Genomic DNA, 20,308 nt, shown 5'->3' on the forward strand with positions numbered 1-20,308 from the left:
ATCTGGTCGGTCTGCCGTTTCACCCCCTTTTTTGTCCTCCTCCTGTGCTGCAATCAGAAAATCCTGACCGGCACTATGGAATTAGGACCGTGCCACCTAAAGTAACAACATGTTAGGGTATACATAAGATTCAGGATACAGTCACCAGTTATGAAGTTGATATTACTGAATATTCAACCTAGAACATGTTGATATCTTCAGGGAGCAGGAGGATAGGGATAGGCTACTGAGGTGGAGGGTCCATGGCTAGGCTATGGAAGCATGGGGTAAGGCTGCAGCAGTGGAGTGTCAGGGCTAGGCTGTGGGGGCAGAGGGTTAGGCTGCAGCAGTGGAGTGTCAGGGATAGACTGTGTGGGCAGAGGGTTAGGCTGCAGCAGTGGAGTGTCAGGGATAGACTGTGGGGGCAGAGGGTTAGGCCGCAGTAGTGGAGGGTCAGGGATAGACTGTGTGGGCAGAGGGTTAGGCTGCAGCAGTGGAGTGTCAGGGCTAGGCTGTGTGAGCAGAGGGTTAGGCTGCAGCAGTGGAGGGTCAGGGATAGGCTGTGGGAGCAGAGGGTTAGGCTGCAGCAGTGGAGTGTCAGGGATAGACTGTGGGGGCAGAGGGTTAGGCCGCAGTAGTGGAGGGTCAGGGATAGACTGTGTGGGCAGAGGGTTAGGCTGCAGCAGTGGAGTGTCAGGGCTAGGCTGTGTGAGCAGAGGGTTAGGCTGCAGCAGTGGAGGGTCAGGGATAGGCTGTGGGAGCAGAGGGTTAGGCTGCAGCAGTGGAGTGTTAGGGATAGACTGTGTGGGCAGAGGGTTAGGCTGCAGCAGTGGAGTGTCAGGGATAGACTGTGTGGGCAGAGGGTTAGGCTGCAGCAGTGGAGGGTCAGGGATAGACTGTGTGGGCAGAGGGTTAGGCTGCAGCAGTGGAGTGTCAGGGCTAGGCTGTGGGGGCAGAGGGTTAGGCTGCAGCAGTGGAGGGTCAGGGATAGGCTGTGTGGGCAGAGGGTTAGGCTGCAGCAGTGGAGGGTCAGGGATAGACTGTGTGGGCAGAGGTTTAGGCTGCAGCAGTGGAGTTTCAGGGATAGACTGTGTGGGCAGAGGGTTAGGCCGCAGTAGTGGAGGGTCAGGGATAGACTGTGTGGGCAGAGGGTTAGGCCGCAGTAGTGGAGGGTCAGGGATAGACTGTGTGGGCAGAGGGTTAGGCTGCAGCAGTGGAGTGTCAGGGATAGACTGTGTGGGCAGAGGGTTAGGCTGCAGCAGTTGAGTGTCAGGGATAGACTGTGTGGGCAGAGGGTTAGGCTGCAGCAGTGGAGGGTCAGGGATAGACTGTGGGAGCAGAGGGTTAGGCTGCAGCAGTGGAGTGTCAGGACTAGGGTGTGGGGGCAGAGGGTTAGGCTGCAGCAGTGGAGGGTCAGGGATAGACTGTGGGAGCAGAGGGTTAGGCTGCAGCAGTGGAGTATCAGGGATAGACTGTGGGGGCAGAGGGTTAGGCCGCAGTAGTGGAGGGTCAGGGATAGACTGTGTGGGCAGAGGGTTAGGCCGCAGTAGTGGAGGGTCAGGGATAGACTGTGTGGGCAGAGGGTTAGGCTGCAGCAGTGGATGGTCAGGGATAGACTGTGGGGGCAGAGGGTTAGGCTGCAGCAGTGGAGTGTCAGGGATAGGCTGTGTGAGCAGAGGGTTAGGCTGCAGCAGTGGAGGGTCAGGGATAGACTGTGGGGGCAGAGGGTTAGGCTGCAGCAGTGGAGGGTCAGGGATAGACTGTGTGGGCAGAGGGTTAGGCTGCAGCAGTGGAGTGTCAGGGATAGACTGTGGGGGCAGAGGGTTAGGCTGCAGCAGTGGAGTGTCAGGGCTAGGCTGTGGGGGCAGAGGGTTAGGCTGCAGCAGTGGAGGGTCAGGGATAGGCTGTGTGAGCAGAGGGTTAGGCTGCAGCAGTGGAGGGTCAGGGATAGGCTGTGGGAGCAGAGGGTTAGGCTGCAGCAGTGGAGTGTTAGGGATAGACTGTGTGGGCAGAGGGTTAGGCTGCAGCAGTGGAGGGTCAGGGATAGACTGTGTGAGCAGAGGGTTAGGCTGCAGCAGTGGAGGGTCAGGGATAGGCTGTGGGAGCAGAGGGTTAGGCTGCAGCAGTGGAGTGTTAGGGATAGACTGTGTGGGCAGAGGGTTAGGCTGCAGCAGTGGAGGGTCAGGGATAGACTGTGTGGGCAGAGGGTTAGGCTGCAGCAGTGGAGGGTCAGGGATAGACTGTGTGGGCAGAGGGTTAGGCTGCAGCAGTGGAGTGTCAGGGATAGACTGTGTGGGCAGAGGGTTAGGCTGCAGCAGTGGAGTGTCAGGGATAGACTGTGTGGGCAGAGGGTTAGGCTGCAGCAGTGGAGGGTCAGGGATAGACTGTGTGGGCAGAGGGTTAGGCTGCAGCAGTGGAGGGTCAGGGATAGACTGTGTGGGCAGAGGGTTAGGCTGCAGCAGTGGAGTGTCAGGGATAGACTGTGGGGGCAGAGGGTTAGGCTGCAGCAGTGGAGTGTCAGGGCTAGGCTGTGGGGGCAGAGGGTTAGGCTGCAGCAGTGGAGGGTCAGGGATAGGCTGTGTGAGCAGAGGGTTAGGCTGCAGCAGTGGAGGGTCAGGGATAGGCTGTGGGAGCAGAGGGTTAGGCTGCAGCAGTGGAGTGTTAGGGATAGACTGTGTGGGCAGAGGGTTAGGCTGCAGCAGTGGAGTGTCAGGGCTAGGCTGTGGGGGCAGAGGGTTAGGCTGCAGCAGTGGAGGGTCAGGGATAGACTGTGTGGGCAGAGGGTTAGGCTGCAGCAGTGGAGGGTCAGGGTTAGACTGTGTGGGCAGAGGGTTAGGCTGCAGCAGTGGAGTGTCAGGGCTAGGCTGTGTGGGCAGAGGGTTAGACTGCAGGAGTGGAGGGTCAGGGCTAGACTGTGGGAGCAGAGGGTTAGGCTGCAGCAGTGGAGGGTTAGGGCTAGACAGTGGGAGCAGAGGGTTAGGCTGCAGCAGTGGAGTGTCAGGGATAGACTGTAGGGGCAGAGGGTTAGGCTGCAGCAGTGGAGTGTCAGGGATAGAATATGTGGGCAGAGGGTTAGGCTGCAGCAGTGGAGGGTCAGGGATAGGCTGTGGGAGCAGAGGGTTAGGCTGCAGTAGTGGAGGGTCAGGGATAGGCTGTGGGAGCAGAGGGTTAGGCTGCAGCAGTGGAGGGTCAGGGCTAGGCTGTGTGAGCAGAGGGATAGACTGCAGCAATGGAGGGTCAGGACTAGGCAGTGGAAGCAGACAGTTAGTGTTATATTATGTGTTGCTGTGTATGTTCTAGTAATATGTTCTTTTCCACTAGGGGTCACCATACCTTGGGTTTTGTTCTGGTTTGTGGTCAGGTGTGTTACTTAGGGTTCTATTCCAGCTTGGTACACCCAGGGCCGGTTCAAGGGCGCTCTGCGCCCCGGGCAGGAAATGGGGCATGGCCTAATACAGGGGGCGTGGTCAATTACGCCCCCTGTACATTAAAAGCGCCGCTTGAATGCTGAGCGGTGCGCGATGACGTCATCGCGCACCGCACAGCAAAAGGTCCTCTCCACGAAGGGAAACTAGACGCTATGAGTCTAGTTCCCTCCGTAGAGAGGACCTTGCTGTGCGGTGCGCGATGACGTCATCGCGCACCGCTCAGCAAAGTTACTCTCCAGGAAGGGAAACTAGACGCTTCCCTTCAGGAGGCGGACGGGGACGGGGATCGGGACGGGGACGGCAGCGGAGGCGGACAGGGACACAGCGGGCAGCAGTGGCGGATCTTGCCACGGTGCGGCGCCCTCCGGATGGCGCCAGCGCCCTCCGGAAGGCGGCGCCCCGGGCAAAAGTCCTGCTTGCCCGTGGCAAGATCCGCCACTGGGTACACCTGTTGCCTGTGCTAAATAATTGGCCAAAGATCCAACATACATGGCTGTATCATTAATGTTGTTTGCCTGTCAAACCTGCCAGTCTTGGTATCCTGTGTTCTTGTTTAAACATCAGTTTTCCAGGCCAGCCTGCCAGTCTTGGTTTCTTGTATTCCAGGCCTCTGTTACCTTCCAAGTCTAGCCTGCAAACCGTGTTCTCCGGTGTTCCTAAGTTTGTTTGGATTCCAGTTTACTTCCACCACCAAGTTAAGTTTTTAATGTTTCTGTGATATCCTGGAAATATTTCTTTCAGTCTGCTGTGCTGACATCATTTTTGTTCTCCTGTATGCTTCACCACCATAAAATAAACCTGCCGGTTTTCTGCTACAATCTGTAACTTGGAGTTCTGTTTTGCATAAAGGGAGATCCTAACAGAATGATCCATCCTGACAAACAAGGAGATGCCAAAAAACTTTTGGACTCTTTTGCTAAAATTCTGTCTTCAGAACGCCCCGGAATTATTGGTCATGTTACACTCCCCTGTGAAAATGTGTCTCTGCTTTCCCTACAAAATGACATCACTTTGCTGCGTGGCCAGATTGCACAAATCCTCATGATTTTGCCTGAGTTTTTGTTGAAAGTTTCTGCCATTATTCAAGTGGATTCTCTTATCCATTTTTCAGTACAGCCAGCAAAAAATGTCACTCCTGCACCTGAGAAGAGTGTGTCTGGTGAATGATTATAACTCATTTAAGACGTCAGTCTCATGAATGCCTGCAAGTATTGTGCAACCAATTGCGGTGATTAAAAAGGATTCAAGTGGTCCTCGTGCCCCCCTTACAAACACTGAAAGAGCCTTTCACATTTCTCATCAATTGTGCCTGTACTGTGCCAGTCCCGAACATTTCCTTTATTCCTGCCCTCTTTGTAGGCTTAAGTCTGGGGCCAATGGAATGTGCTTAGCTTTGGGAAGGAAGTATTTATTTGTTAGTTCCACAAGAGTCTGATGTTTCAACAGATGTTTGCTCTCCAGAAAGACAACCTGTTTCAGACACTGTCCAGACACCAACAGAGGTATCTGACGATCAAGCCAATATCTTGTCGAATTTCCAGACCCCAGGAGGGGAGACCAGTCGGGTAACTCCAGGAGGGGAGTCCAGTCGAGTAACCCCAGGAGGGGAGTCCAGTCGAGTAACCCCGGGAGGGGAGTTCAGTCGATTAACCCCGAGAGGGGAGTCCAGTCGAGTAACCCCGAGAGGGGATTCCAGTTGAGTAACCTCGGGAGGGGAGTCCAGACAAGTAACCCAGGGAGGGGAATCCAGTCGAGTAACCCCAGGAGGGATGTCTTGCCAGTACCTAGAAGGGATTTTGTGTGTTGCCGGTCCCATGGGGAAACTTCATGTCCTGCCGGTCAGTCCAGAGGAAGGATTGTCTGCCGGCCATGGAACTTTCCTTGCCTTCGGGCATGAGGTTCCATCTGCCCTTACTCTCGGGTATGAGGTTCCACCTGCCCTTGCCTTCGGTCATGAGGTTCCATCTGCTCTTGCCTTCGGGCATGAGGTCCCATCTGCCTTTGCTTTTGGACATGAGGTCCGAGAGGTGCCCACCTTGCCAGAGGTCTGAGAGGTGCCCAACTTTCCAGAGGTCCGAGAAGTGCCTGCCTTGCCAAAGGTCCAAGAGGTGCTTGCCTTACCAGAGTTCCAAGAGGGGTCCACCTTGCCAGATGTCCGAGATGGGTCCGCCTTGCCAGAGGCTGGATATGTGCCTGCCTTGCTGGAGGTCTGAGAGGGGTCCGCCTTGCCAGAGTTCCGAGAGGGGTCCGACTTGCCAGTAGCCAGAGATGTGCCTGCCGTGCCAGAGAACCGAGAGATGCCCACTTTGCTGGAGAGTCCATCAGTTTGTAAGGACCAGCCTATATATTTTGACAGAGAGTTCTCCCAAGTTGAGTCCTTTCTGAAACAGAACCTTGAGTCAATTGACTGTGTCCATTCTGACATTATTGCCAACATGCTGATGAGGTGTAAAGGGGAGGCCTTGATGTGGGCATGTTCGTTGATGGACTCGCAAGACCCAGTTTTGCAGGACTTATCTGCATTCATTAAAGCTTTAATTAGAAGATTCAGCCCATCAAAGGTTTCCTTTGTTCTCTGGGAGGACTCTGAATTGCAAGAGGGTATAAGATCCCCACTGTCGTTTTCTGCTAAAAAGAAGATGACTTTTTAAGGCTTCTGGAATCCGCCTTGTTAAGGGGGGATTATGTTATATTATGTGCTGCTGTGTATGTTCTGGTAATACGTATGTTCTTTACCACTAGGGGTCACCATACCTTGGGTTTTGTTCTAGTTTGTGGTCAGGTGTATTAATTAGAGTTCTATTCCAGCTTGGTACACCTGTTGTCTGTGCTATATAATTGGCCAAAGGTCCAGCATGCATTGCTGGATCATTAATGTTGTTTGCCTGTCAAATCTGCTAGTTTTGGTATCCTGTGTTCCTGTTTAAACATTCGTTTTCTAGGCCAGCCTGCCAGTCTTCTTGTGTTCCAGGCCTCTGTTACCTTCCAAGTCTAGCCTGCAAACCGTGTTCTCCGGTGTTCCTAAGTTTACGTTTGGATTCCAGTTGACTTGCACCACCAAGTTAAGTTTTTCATGTTCCTGTGATATCTTGGAAATATTTATTTCAGTCTGCTGTGCTGACATCATTTTTGTTCTCCTGTATACTTCACCACCATAAAATAAAACCTACCTGTTTTCTGCTACGATCTGTAACTTGGAGTTGTGTTTTGCATAAAGGGAGTTCCTAACAGGCTGCAGCAGTGGAGGGTCAGGACCAGGCTGTTGGAGCAGAGGATTAGGCTACAGCAGTGGAAGGTCAGGGCTAAGCTGTGGGAGCAGAGGGTTAGGTTGCAGCAGTGGAGGGTCAGGGCAAAGCTGTGGAAGCAGATGGTTAGGCTGCAGCAGTGGAGGGTCAGGGCTAGGTTGTGGGAGCAGAGGGTTAGGCTGCAGCAGTGGAGGGTCAGGGCAAAGCTGTGGAAGCAGATGGTTAGGCTGCAGCAGTGGAGGGTCAGGGCAAAGCTGTGAGAGCAGAGGGTTAGTCTGCAGCAGTGGAGGGTCAGGGCTAAGCTGTGGGAGCAGAGGGTTAGGCTGCAGCAATGGAGGGTCTAGGTTAGGCTGTGGGGGCAGAGGGGCAGGGCTAGGCTGTGGGAGAAGAGGGTTAGGCTGCAGCAGTGGAGGGTCAGGGATAGGCTGTGGGAGCAGAGGGTTAGGCTGCAGCAGTGGAGGGTCAGGGATACGCTGTGGGAGCAGAGGGTTAGGCTGCAGCAGTGGAGGGTCAGGGTTAGGCTGTGGGGGCAGATGGTTAGGCTGCAGCAGTGGAGGGTCAGGGCTAGGCTGTGGTGGCAGATGGTTAGGCTGCAGCAGTGGAGGGTCTGGGTTAGGCTGTGGGGGCAGAGGGGCAGGGCTAGGCTGTGGGAGAAGAGGGTTAGGCTGCAGCAGTGGAGGGTCAGGGCTAGGTTGTGGGAGCAGAGGGATAGACTGCAGCAGTGGAGGGTCAGGGCTAGACTGTGGGGGCAGAGGATTAGGCTGCAGCAGTGGAGGGTCAGGGTTAGACTGTGGGGGCAGAGGATTAGGCTGCAGCAGTGGAGGGTCAGGGCTAGGCTTTGAGGGCAGAGGAATAGACACTAGAGGGAAGTATAGAATTAGGATACTGAAGGGGAGGGTTAGGATGGGATATGGTCATTAGGTCAACACAGCTTAGGTCGACAGTCAGGTCGACCACTGAAGGTCGACATGGTCATTAGGTCGACATGTACTAGGTCAAAAGGTTGACATGAGTTTTTCACTTTTTTTCATTTTTGGGATTCTTCCATACATGACGATCCACGTGGACTACGACTGGAACAGCCATGCGAGGGGACACAGGGCACTAATTAGGGTTTCCCGTCACTCAGTGTTGCAAGTAGAAAAAAATTCTTATAGGTACTGTGTACACGCGCCAAAAAATGGGTGTGGCCGAATGCCACATGGGGCGTAGCCAATGAAAATGGGGGAGTGATACACATATGAGGGGAGGGGCAGATACACACATGACACTAATAGTGCCAGATACACGTTGTCCCACAGTGCCAGATATATATTGCCCCACAGTGCCAGATATACATTGCCCCACAGTGCCAGATACACATTACCCCACAGTGCCAGATACACATTGCCCCACAGTGCCAGATATACATTGCCCTACAGTGCCAGATACACATTGCCCTACAGTGCCAGATACACATTACCCCACAGTGCCAGATATACATTGCCCCCCAGTGCCAGATACACATTACCCCACAGTGCCAGATATACATTGCCCCCCAGTGCCAGATACAGAAATGTCCCCAGTGCCAGATACACATGTCCCCCCAGTGGCAGATATGCTCCCAGTGCCAGATATGCCCCCAGTGCCAGATACAGAAATGCCACCAGTACCAGATAAAGAAATGTCCCCAGTGCCAGATACACATGTCCCCCCAGTGCCAGATATGCCCCCCAGTGCCAGATACACATGTCCCCCCAGTGGCAGATATGCTCCCAGTGCCAGATACAGAAATGTCCCCAGTGCCAGATACAGAAATGCCCCCACAGTGCCAGATATGCCCCCAATGCCAGATACACATGTCCCCGCACTGCCAGATATGCCCCGAGTGCCAGATATGCCCCCGAGTGCCAGATACACATGTCCCCGCAGTGCCAGATATGCCCCCATTGCCAGATAAAGAAATGTCCCCAGTGCCAGATACAGAAATGCCCCCACAGTGCCAGATATGCCCCCAATGCCAGATACACATGTCCCCGCACTGCCAGATATGCCCCGAGTGCCAGATATGCCCCCGAGTGCCAGATACACATGTCCCCGCAGTGCCAGATATGCCCCCAGTGCCAGGTACACATGCCCCCCCCCCCCTTCCCGTGCTGCTCACCGCTGCTGCTGTGCTGTACTGTGTGTGAGGGGAGGAAAGCGCAGCCTGCGCCTCACCTGCCCCTCAGTCTCCGGCGGCCGTGCGGGTCTCTACCTTCAATTCAGCGCCGATCTGACCATTTTCTGGGAGTCTTTGGAAAAACACAGGCGTGGCCGGGCATTTGCCGGGTGTGTATCTGACGTCATTACCTTGTCACTCGTCGCAGCAATCATCGCACAGAATAAGTAACTACAGGGCTGGTCTTGTACTGCAAAGCAAAAATACACTCCCCCGTGGGCGGCGACTATGCGTTTGCACGGCTGCTAAAAGTAGCTAGCGAGCGATCAACTCGGAATGACCACCTATGTCCGAACTCAGGTGTTTTTCCATGGATGGCAAACACCCCCCCCCCCCCCTCCCCCAATATTTAGAAAAAATGCTAGCCAAATCAAGTGGTTGAAGCTCAGAAGTGGACCATAAATCCTTCTATACCAAGACAATAGTGACAGCCGGAATCCAAAATCTTGCCTATGCGGATCATACAGAAGACTATCTTCTGATTAAAACTTATAGGCAACCATGGTACATATTGCTTAAAGGTTAAATAACTCAGGGGTTAACTCTTATGCTAACTGATGCACTGCAACACCATAGTATATTATACTTTCCTGATATTTATCTCCTGCAAATGAGTCTAAGCCAGTGACACTACATTGAGGCTCCTGATTGGCTGCCGGACCGTGAGCTTTGATTGGCTCACGGGCCGGCGCTGAATTGAAGACACTGAGGGGCAGGAGAGGCGCAGGCTGCGCTTTCCTCCCCTCATGCAGCGGCGGAGAGCAGCAACAGTGGAGGGAGCGAGCGGTGGCCTGTCGGCGTGGCCACGGCTAAATTCTTAAGAGTATGCCGTACCCACCCATACCCACCCACCTGCACCCCTGCCGTCATTTGACAAAGAACTCAACACCAAAAAAAGTCCAAAAACTCATGTCGACCTTTTTACCTGTCGACCTAGTACATGTTGACCTAATGCCCTTGTCGACCTTCCGTGGTCGACCTAATGACTGTTGACCTAAATTGAGTCGACCCAATGACCCATACCCATTAGGATTAAGGCCGTAACTCTCCGCTGCAGGATTAACAGGGAGTCATGATTATGTCATCACCAGACCCCTTCTAGATAGACACCTCTCCGCAGCAGTTGCTCATTTATGTGCCATAGTAGTGTACTAGTTAATATTATGCCCCACAGTAATGCCCTAGTTCACATTATACCATAAAGTGCTCCTAGTACATATTGTGTCACATTAGAGTGCTCTAACTTAACAATATGCCACATTGTACTGCTGCCAGTACACATGCCATGCAGAGTTCACATTATGACAACTTTATGACTTGGGTGCCGTTAAGCCAGACCAAAGAGGTGAGCACCCATAGCTTTTGGGGCCTATAGAAGGCACCCCCTGCACCCACAATATGCCCAAGAGTACTTGGAGGAAAGATTCAGGTGTTTGAATAAAGCATATGAAAAATGTAGAGTAAGTTTGGATGAAAGGGTTGGGATATTTGAATAAAGGGGTTGGAGTGTTTGGATGAAGGGTATGGAAGATATGGATGCAGTGGTATGGGAGGTAAGGACGAAGGGATTGGGAAAGTTTGGATGATTGGATGGGCAGATGAAAGGGTTGGGATGTTTGAATAAAGGGGTTGGAGTGTTTGGATTAAGGGTATGGAAGATTTGGATGCAGTGGTATGGGAGGTAAGGACGAAGGGATTGGGAAAGTTTGGATGATGGGATGGGCAGATGAAAGGGTTGGGATGTTTGAATAAAGGCGTTGGGGTATTTGGACGTTGAGATTAGTTCTATGAAGGGTAGGGGAGATATGGATGAAGGGATTGGGAAGGTTTCGATGAAGAGGTTGGGCACATGAAGGGGTTGTTAAGGTTTGGATACAAAGGTTGGGTTGTTTTGATTAAGGAGTTGAGGTACTTGGATGAAGAATAGGGGTGATTTGTATGAAATGGTAGAGGAGGTTTGGGTGAGGAGATTGGGTAGGTTTGGATGAAGAGATTGAGCAGATGAAGGGGTGGGGTGTTTGGATGAAGAGGCAGGTGAGGTATAGATGAAGGTGTTGGCAGTAGCGGATCTTGCCACGGGCAAGCAGGACTTTTGCCCGGGGCACCGCCTACCATCCAGAGGGCGCCGCACCATGGCAAGATCCGCTACTGCTGTGCCCCCCGCTGTGTCCCCCGCTGGTTCCCCGCTGTGAAGGGAACTAGATGCTACGCGTCTAGTTTCCCTTCATGGAGAGGACCTTTGCTGTGCGGTGCGCGATGACGTCATCGCGCACCGCACAGCATTGTGGGACTGACAGATGCTAGCGGTCATAATTGACCTCTAGTGTCTGTCTATGCCAGATTCGGGGAGAGGAGGAGCGGCGCCGGCGGAGGTCTGCAGCGGCCGGGAGCGGGGATAGTAAGTATTCTTTTTTTTTCAGCGGCGCTACTCTACTGTACAGGGAACGTAACTGACCACGCCCCCTGTATGAAGCCACACCCCTATTTCCCACCCGGGCCGCCCAAAGTGCAAGAACCTGCCCTGGGTGTTGGGGAGGTTTGGGTGAAAAGGTTGGACAGAGAAGGTATTGTGGAGTTTTAGATGGAGGGGTAGAGCAGGTTTAAATTAACATTAATAAAATTAGAGTGTTTTACAGTTAGGTATTAAAGTGAAATCCCAATTATCATACTGTATTTTGAAGCATAGAGTTAATAAAATGAATATGCAATTCTCCTGCAACAATTTTCTCATTAACATTAATATTGATGCAAATGAACAGTTAAAACAATAATGATTTATCTCTATGGTTCAGCAGTATATTACCTGAACATTTAAAGGCTCAGTATTTTTGTTTTACCTGTAACTGATAGAAAAACTTAATTGCAAATAATATGATGCAACAATACATTCAGTACTACAAAGATTGACTTTCCTATCAATCACTTTTACAATCCACTTTTACAAGCTCAATGTAGTGTCACTGGCTTTTAGACTCATTTGCAGGAGATACATATCAGGAAAGTATAATATACTATGGTGTTGCAGGGCATCTGTATGATCCGCATAGGGAAGATTTTGGATTCCGGTTGTCACTATTGTCTTGGTATAGAGGGATTTATGGTCCACTTCTGAGCCTCAACCACTTGACTTGGCTAGTATTTTTTTCTTAATATTGCAGCAGGGGGAAGGGGGGGGGGGGGGGGGGGGCAACCATGGAAAAACACTTGGGTTCGGTAATAGGCCATTGATTGTTGCTAACTATCAATGGACGATGGCCACCCCTAGACAGAGGTCCCGTATGTATATTCTATATTGATACAGGATTGCCATAATCAACATGATCCCTGAAACTAGATTTCATAGTAATACTGATATTTAAAATAAAAATGTTACAAAAATAAATGGAAACATTAAAAACAACAACAGGATCTTGCCAATATACTGTGAAATCAATATGTATCGGCAAAGGCACTGTTTATATGCCTCCCGACGACAGCTCCTATCTACAGATATGGACACTGAGTGGGGGCAGAATTTTCCAGCTCCTCTGCAGAGGCTGGACGTAGGGTGCCGCCAGTCTGCACACACTGGGGAAGATTCCAAAGGTGCAGAGGGAACAGGAGGTGCCTCTGAGATTGGCAGCTGCTGGAATTTTGCCTACGATCAGTCGCACAGATGCGATCACGCCAGGCAAGTGGTTAAATATGTACAGTTATAATTCTTAATGGAATCTTTACCTGGCCAGGACTTAGTGTAGCTGAGCAGCATTTTTGATTGCTTAGTTGAGTGCTCCATTTAGTACTACAGCACATCTCTGTCTGTTGTCATCTCTATAGGTAATTGGGTGATGTTGGTGGCCAATGATCATGTTAAACTCCCTCTTGCAGGACTTAAATGTTCAGTTTCGGTTAGTGCACCCCATGGATATATGACTGTGTGGACCAATAGAAAGTCAGGAAGCCACCTGCCCTTGCTTCATCACCACCCAAACTCCTGGGCCTGTTGATGGTCAAGTGGGGCCAAAGGTGAGTATCTGTTGATCCTTCTGTCCTTCTGCTACAACTGGGTCCCCCAAAGCAAGCCTGAGCCTGGGTACATTGAATTCCCACCCTCTTGACACCTTAGGTCTTTAGGAACCTGTGAAGCACCTTCTGAAATGACAATGGGGGTCATTCCGAGTTGATCGCTAGCTGCATTTGTTCGCAGCACAGCGATCAGGATAAAAAACGGCAGTTCTGTGCATGCGTATGTGGCGCAATGCGCACGCACGACGTACGGGCACAACAAATTATGTAGTTTTGCACAGGGTCTAGCGATGCATTTTAGTCGCACTGGTTGCCGCAGAGTGATTGACAGGAAGTGGGCATTTCTGGGTGGCAACTGACCGTTTTCAGGGAGTGTTTGTGAAAACGCAGGCATGCCAGAAAAAACGCAGGTGTGGCTGGGCGAACGCTGGGCGGGTGTGTGACGTCAAATCTGGAACTGAATAGACTGAAGTGATCGCAAGCGCTGAGTAGGTTTTGAGCTACTCTGAAACTACACAAAAAAAATTTGCATGCGCTCTGCGATACATTCGTTCGCACTTCTGCTAAGCTAAAATACACTCCGAGTGGGCGGCGGCATAGCGTTTGCACGGCTGCTAAAAACTGCTAGCGAGCGATCAACTCGGAATGACCCCAAATGTCATGTTTGGTACCAATGGTTACATTAACAATGTGAGAACATTTTTGAAGACACACTATCAGGACATTTGTGGGACTGTTTTTCATCGCAGCAAGACCTGGGTTCTAAAGGAAAGGCCTTTTTCCATACATATATTAAATTAACAATTAGCTTGCATGTCTGTTCAGTTGTATCCTACCTGATGGATACTTTGAACATTAGATGGGGGGAAATGTCAAGTATGAATATTGTAGCAAACAAAAGATCTTTCTCTAATAGTCTACATGGGTCCCAGCGCTCACAGGGGTGAGGTGTATGTACAGCTTACAGACACAAAATATCTCCACTCTCTTGTGTTTGCTCACAGTTATAAAATATGCAGAACATGAAAGAGGTGTCAGATCTCTCTGTAATCTATACAACATTGCTGTAACGCAGCAACATCTATCATCACCTCTGTGCAATCACTTCACTGTATTCTTTCCGTTAAATTATATTTTTGCAGTGCATCCTTTGAAGGAGGGTATTTTGTATGTTACCACCGCAATGAGGGTATTGGACATCAATATTATATTGAATTCTTCTCATTGCATATAGGCACTGAAATCTGATGTCAAGCTAAGTGTCAATCAATATTTATGAAGTGCTATATCCTAATATTCTCTTACCAGTTCATTGACACCCATTTCATCACAAAAGCAAACAAGCTTAAAATCTTTCCCTGTAAAATTCGTAGGGCCTGAATGAGAGGCGGATTCAGGAGTGACGGGTACTGCAACACATGTGCGTTGCATCGTCGAACAGCCTCATCCTCTGAATTATCCCCGTATAGTAAAAATGTGCAACAGTAAACATATTGGGAACCAATTGGAATTAATTGTTGATGAGATGCACACCAACCAACAGTTGTTGTTGTTGAATTATTATTATTATTATTATTATTATACTTTATTTATATAGCGCCACAAGGCGTCCGAAGTGCCTTACAAAGGGTATGATTCTAATTAGGAAGTAAAGCAAAAAAATAGCAAGGTTCTGTGCACCTGGGCAAAACCAAGTGCACTGCAGATGGGGCAGATGTAACATGTGCAGAGAGAGTTAGATTAGGGAGGGGTGTGTCCAAACTGAGATATAAATTACAATGTAAAAATAAAGCTGTGTAACATTTGGGGGCTACATGCACAAACAGACAGTATTTACCGTGTATAGAAAAAATATATAAATATACAAAGTTACGTGCTGTTTTTGCTTTACTTCCAAATCAGAGTTAGGCCCAAAGTATAGAGACCGAAACAGTACAAAAAAAAAAAATAGTGATTTACATTACAGAACATTACAAAACAAGGACAAGGTTTATAAACCTTGCATCATCAGCAGTCATAAGACCCAAATCAGCAGCAAGATGGACAAACCCAAAGTTTGGTATCATTGCTGGCAGTGGGGAGGAAATGATTGTTTAAGTGAGGGAAGGAAACGTTCAAGTGGCAAGTGGGCCCTGCTCATGAGAGCTTACAATCTAATGGGGAATGGGTGAAAGACAGGGCTGACAGTGTGGGGAAGAGACAGTGAGCAAGGAGCATGGAGCGGTGGGTTAGGGTGAGAGGTGGATGGCTTTGATAAAGAAGTGGATCTTGAGAGTATCTTAAACGATGCCATTTCATACCATGATTGCGATGGTTGCCACCATTTCTTATTTGTAATATGTTTTCTCCTGATGTTTGCTGTAAGACACCACAGGGCGAACACTGACCCATTGGAACTGCTGCTTTGCGTATGCGCACAACTGCACCATAGATGGTTTAAAACCATCACATGGTTCATTAATGATGGTCGCTCTCCTTGAGACACCACAATAATTTGATGGCACCCTTCCAATTACCATCCCCAATCTTAAAACTCATCCGAAAGGGGGTATGGTCGCATCACTCCATGGGCAGGGTTATGTCACACTGGTCTTACTAGAATGAAAGTGTACCAAGGCGCACTTATGTGCGAGTAGGACAATTAGGTGCATTTGTGCAAATAAAAATGTACAAAATGCATTGTGTGTCTTTATTCTCCTTTCAACTATTACTTTCCCCAATGTAGAGAAGATGGGAGTCAGGTGACCCCTGTCCCAGTCATGTGTTCATCATGAGAGCCCATCAGAAAGAGACACTTGCCGTTTTATCGCTCTAGAGATGCAGCGGAACATTCCCGCGCAGACAGTAAGTTCATTAATAGCGTGACCTTTACCAACCCTTCAATAATTTCCCTTTAGTATCCGTCTCCAGATACAATCAAGGCAATGAATTAATGGGTGTAAAGCTGGATCATCAGATCTGAGTGACAAGGAGAAAGTACAAGATATTCTTAGTTTGCTCCGAAAAGAAAAATGTAAATGATTGATTAAAACATTTAAATTTATGTACAAGTCAATAGTGTTACATCGGGGCTGTATCTGAACACTTCATTAGTGCGATGTGTCCTTGCTGATCAACAGCTGTCCCTTCTTGTACCTGTCTGTGCGGTAGCCGGCGGGATGCTAATTAGCAGGAGAGATGCTTACAGCACGGCTTCTTTTTGTAGATTTGATACTGGAATAAGACTGATGTTAAGGTCACGGCTGCTGCAGGGAAGGGGACTAGGCATGTAGGCTGTCCACAATCTGCCACTTACATGGGTTATTATATTACATTCTGTGGGGAAGGTGTGGAAAACATTACAAGAGTAAGACTTTGTATTTCTAATATAGTTCTCCTTTTCTTCAGGAAATTTCCACATTTTCTTTATATAGCACCAGCAAAATCCATTGCGATTTGCAATTGGGCACACACAGTAATAAAGCAAGACTGAGGACTAACTGACAGACAGAGCGATAAAATGGAACTAATGGCAAATTTACACTCTCCTGGATAACAGGCGTTTCATACTTGAAGATAAGTGTTCCATATAGCATGTTGGTCCAGCCAGATTGCAAGAGTACAGTAATAAGTACTTGGTGGGTTTATATCACACAGCAATGTTGGTCTGGGGTCAGAGGGCTCTGTGAGCTTAGAGAGAGAATATATGTAAGTTTTGTGTGAACTGTGTAGAGAGTAGATAATTGGGTAGCATAGTTTATGGAGGTTATGTGGGTGGTTTAGGACTATGATAAGCTGTCTGAAGAAGTGTATTCAGGGAAAGCATGAAGGTTTGGAGGCTGAAGAAAAAGTCTTGTTGTGCAAGGAAGGGCATGCCACAATTAAAGTACTGCTACCATGAATGGGAGCTGGTAATATGTGTCACATGGCACACATAGGAATTCATCAATGGGCCATTTTTATCTATAGGCACACTGGGCCCCATGATTCTATGGGTCTTTGAGCAGGGAAAGGCTGGCCCGAGGGGCATCTGTCCAGTCGGGCTGGTGCTTCGGGAACTTCTTGGTAAGCAGGTAGATAATGCAACCTGGCTGCTCTAATTGTGAATTACACACAATCAGAGCGGCCAGACAGCACTCTCCACCTGCTTTCCAGCCTGCAGCCAGAAAGTGAATGGCTGTGAGCATGCTGATTTGTAGTTGGCTGCAGCTTTTCCGCAATCAAAGTGCTGATAGCCAGTCATTGTATGGAAGCATGTGGATAGACAACACGGGACCGCAGGAGAGGTAAGTTATGGTTTTTGCACATGTATTCCCACGAATGAGTGTGTAGGGGCCACAATGCATTACTTTACCCAGGGCCTACAATGCTGTTACGACAGCCCTGATTCATCCTAGAACACAGAAGTCAGGCATGGCAGAAAGGAATGAACATAACAGTCATGCAGAATAGGATGAAAGGATTTAGATTCAGCCTGAATATGGGGAATAAAGGACAGTTCTGAGTCTAGGATAATACAGAGGCAGTGAGCTCGAGGGGTAAGGTTTATTCTCATGTTGTCAATAGAAATACAGTACAGATGTCAGGTCTTCTATTAGCGGGCAGGAAGATCATTATCTCTGCTTCCGATGTTGGAGTTTGAAGTGGCGACACTGCGTCCGACAAGATATTGCTAGGATTTAAGGCATACTAACATGAAACAGGCTGACACATTTACACCTTCTGGACTGTGCAATAGCAGACGGTATAGCAAGCATTAACACAGCATCCAGCGCATCACGCTGCTATTACCTTATGGGGTCATTCCGAGTTGATCGTAGCTGTGCTAAATTTAGCACAGCTACAATCTTCTTCCCTGACATGCGGGGGGACGCCCAGCACAGGGCTAGCCCGCCCCGCATGTCAGTCCGGCCCCCCTCGCAGAAGTGCAAAGGCATCGCACAGCGGCGATGCCTTTGCACTTCAAGAGTAGCTCCCGGCCATCGCAGCTTTAGCGCGCTGGCCGGGAGCTACTCATCGCTCCCCGGCCCGCAACGGATGCGTGTGACGTCACGCAGCCGCTGCAGCCCGCCCCCCATTTGGTCTGGCCACGCCTGCGTTGGCCGGACCAAACCCACAAAATGGCGGCCAAACGCCGCAGGTCCGCCCCCTCCCGCCCCCTCCCGCCCAGCGATCGCCTCCCTGCTACGGCCTTCGGCCATCTGGCATGCGCCGGTGCACTACGGTGCCAGTGCATGCGCAGTAGAGACCTGTTCGCTCTGCTGCGTTAAAACACAGTGAGCGAATGGGTCAGAATGACCCCCAATGTGCCATAGCGATTCATAGACACACTTAGTATTGCCTTGCTGAAGTTTTGCACACCATCAATGGCCCTGATGAAGAATTGACGAGCGCTTTTTGTGTTCAGAAAACAAGCTGCAGTTGCGACTGCAAAGCAGAAACTATTGGCCTGGGTCCCGTATGGGGTATACAGTCATTAGGTCAACCACACTTAGGTCGACAGGCATTAGGTCGACATGGTCACTAGTTCGACGTGGAAAAAGGTTGACATGCATTTTTCACTTTATTTTCCTTTTGATTTTTTTATCTTTTTCATACTTTACGATCCACATGGACTACGATTGGGAATAGTAACCTATGCCGAGCGTAGAGGTAGCGGGGCGAGGCACCTTGCCAGAACCTCGCGAGGGGATACGGTGCGCTAATTGGGGTTCCCCGTCACTTTACGAAGAAAACGACACCAAAAAAAGTAAAAAAAAAAACCATCATGTCGACGTTTTTCCATGTCGACCTTGCTCATGTCAACCTAATGACCATTTTGACCTAGTGACCATGTTGACCTAATGCATGTCGACCAATAGTGGTCGACCTAATGACCCATACCCCCGTATGGAATGCTACCCTATGCTGAAAAGTCTAGGACTGTTAACTATGCTCTCATCAATATATTGAATGTCAAATTCAGAAGTATCCAGTATATTTAGTGCTGTGCCCATTGAATTCTATGGACAAGCGCTAATTGGCTGAGAGTTGTGACAGACAGCTTTCTCAGCCAATCAGCAGTCTGCCCTTTGAAGGCGCTGGGTTGGGTGTGGATCATAGGGTCGATAGTAACTAGGTCAACAGTCATTAGATCGACCACTATTGGTTGACAGTGACTAGTTCGACGCCTGAAATAGGTCGACACGGTCATTAGGTCAAGATGGAAAAAGTCAACATGGAAAAAGGTCGACATGAGTTTTTTATATATATTTTGTGTCATTTTCTTTATACAGTGACCGGGAATCCCAATTAGTGCAACGTATCGCTTCCGCTGCGCTCGGCACAGGTTACTATTCCCAATCGTTGTTCACCCTGCTGTTGCTGCTGGCTGCCGCTGCACCTGTCAGACTCTATGACAGGCGGAAAGATTGAATAAGATTGTGCTACTGTGTGGCATAATTTTAATTGGGGGTACTATTTATTTATTTATTTATTTATTAACAGTTTCTTATATAGCGCAGCAAATTCCGTTGCGCTTTACAATTTGAAATAACAATAACAAACTGGGTGATAACAGTCATAGAGGTAGGAAGGCCCTGCTCGCAAGCTTACAATCTATAGGGAAATAGGCATATGTACACAAGGAAAGGTGCTATCTATTGCATAGAATGAACAGACATGTGAGGATATGTGTGGACTGTACAGAGTGGATGTAATTTGATAGGAAGGTTTATGAAAGTTATGTGGGCGGTTCAGGAATTTGATACGCTTGCCTAAAGAGGTGAGTTTTGAGGGAACGCTTGAAGGTTTGGAGACTAGAGGAGAGTCTTATTGTGCGTGGTAGGGCATTCCACAGAGTAGGTGCAGCCCGATGAAAGTCCTGCAGTCGTGAGTGGGAGCGAGTAATGAGTGTGGATGAGAGACGCAGGTCTTGTGAAGAGCGAAGAGGTCGGGTTGGGAGATATTTTGTGATAAGCGAAGTGATGTACGTTGGTGTAGTTTGGTTAATGGCCCTGTGTGTGAGTAAAAGTATTTTATATTGAATGCGGTAGAGTACAGGTAACCAATGGAGGGACTGACAGAGTGGATCTGCAGACGATGAACGTCTAGCGAGGAAGATAAGCCTCGCCGCTGCATTCAGAATGGATTGTAGTGGTGAGAGTTTCGTTTTGGGAAGACCAGTTAGGAGACTATTGCAATAATCAATGCGGGAGATAATGAGAGCGTGGATTAGAGTTCAGTGTCTTGTGTAAGGTATGGTCGTATTTTGGATATGTTTTTTAGATGCATGTAACATGATCTTGAGACAGATTGAATGTGGGGAACAAAGGACAGATCAGAGTCAAGGATGACACCTAGGCAGCGAGCTTGTGGGGTAGGGTAGATAGTCGAGTTTTCAACAGTGATAGAGATATCAGGTTGGTACCTACTATTGGCCGGTGGAAATATAATTAACTCTGTCTTTGAAATATTAAGTTTGAGGTGGCGAG

The sequence above is a fragment of the Pseudophryne corroboree genome, chromosome 4, assembly GCF_028390025.1.
Source record: "Pseudophryne corroboree isolate aPseCor3 chromosome 4, aPseCor3.hap2, whole genome shotgun sequence".
NCBI classification, from domain to species: domain Eukaryota; kingdom Metazoa; phylum Chordata; class Amphibia; order Anura; family Myobatrachidae; genus Pseudophryne; species Pseudophryne corroboree.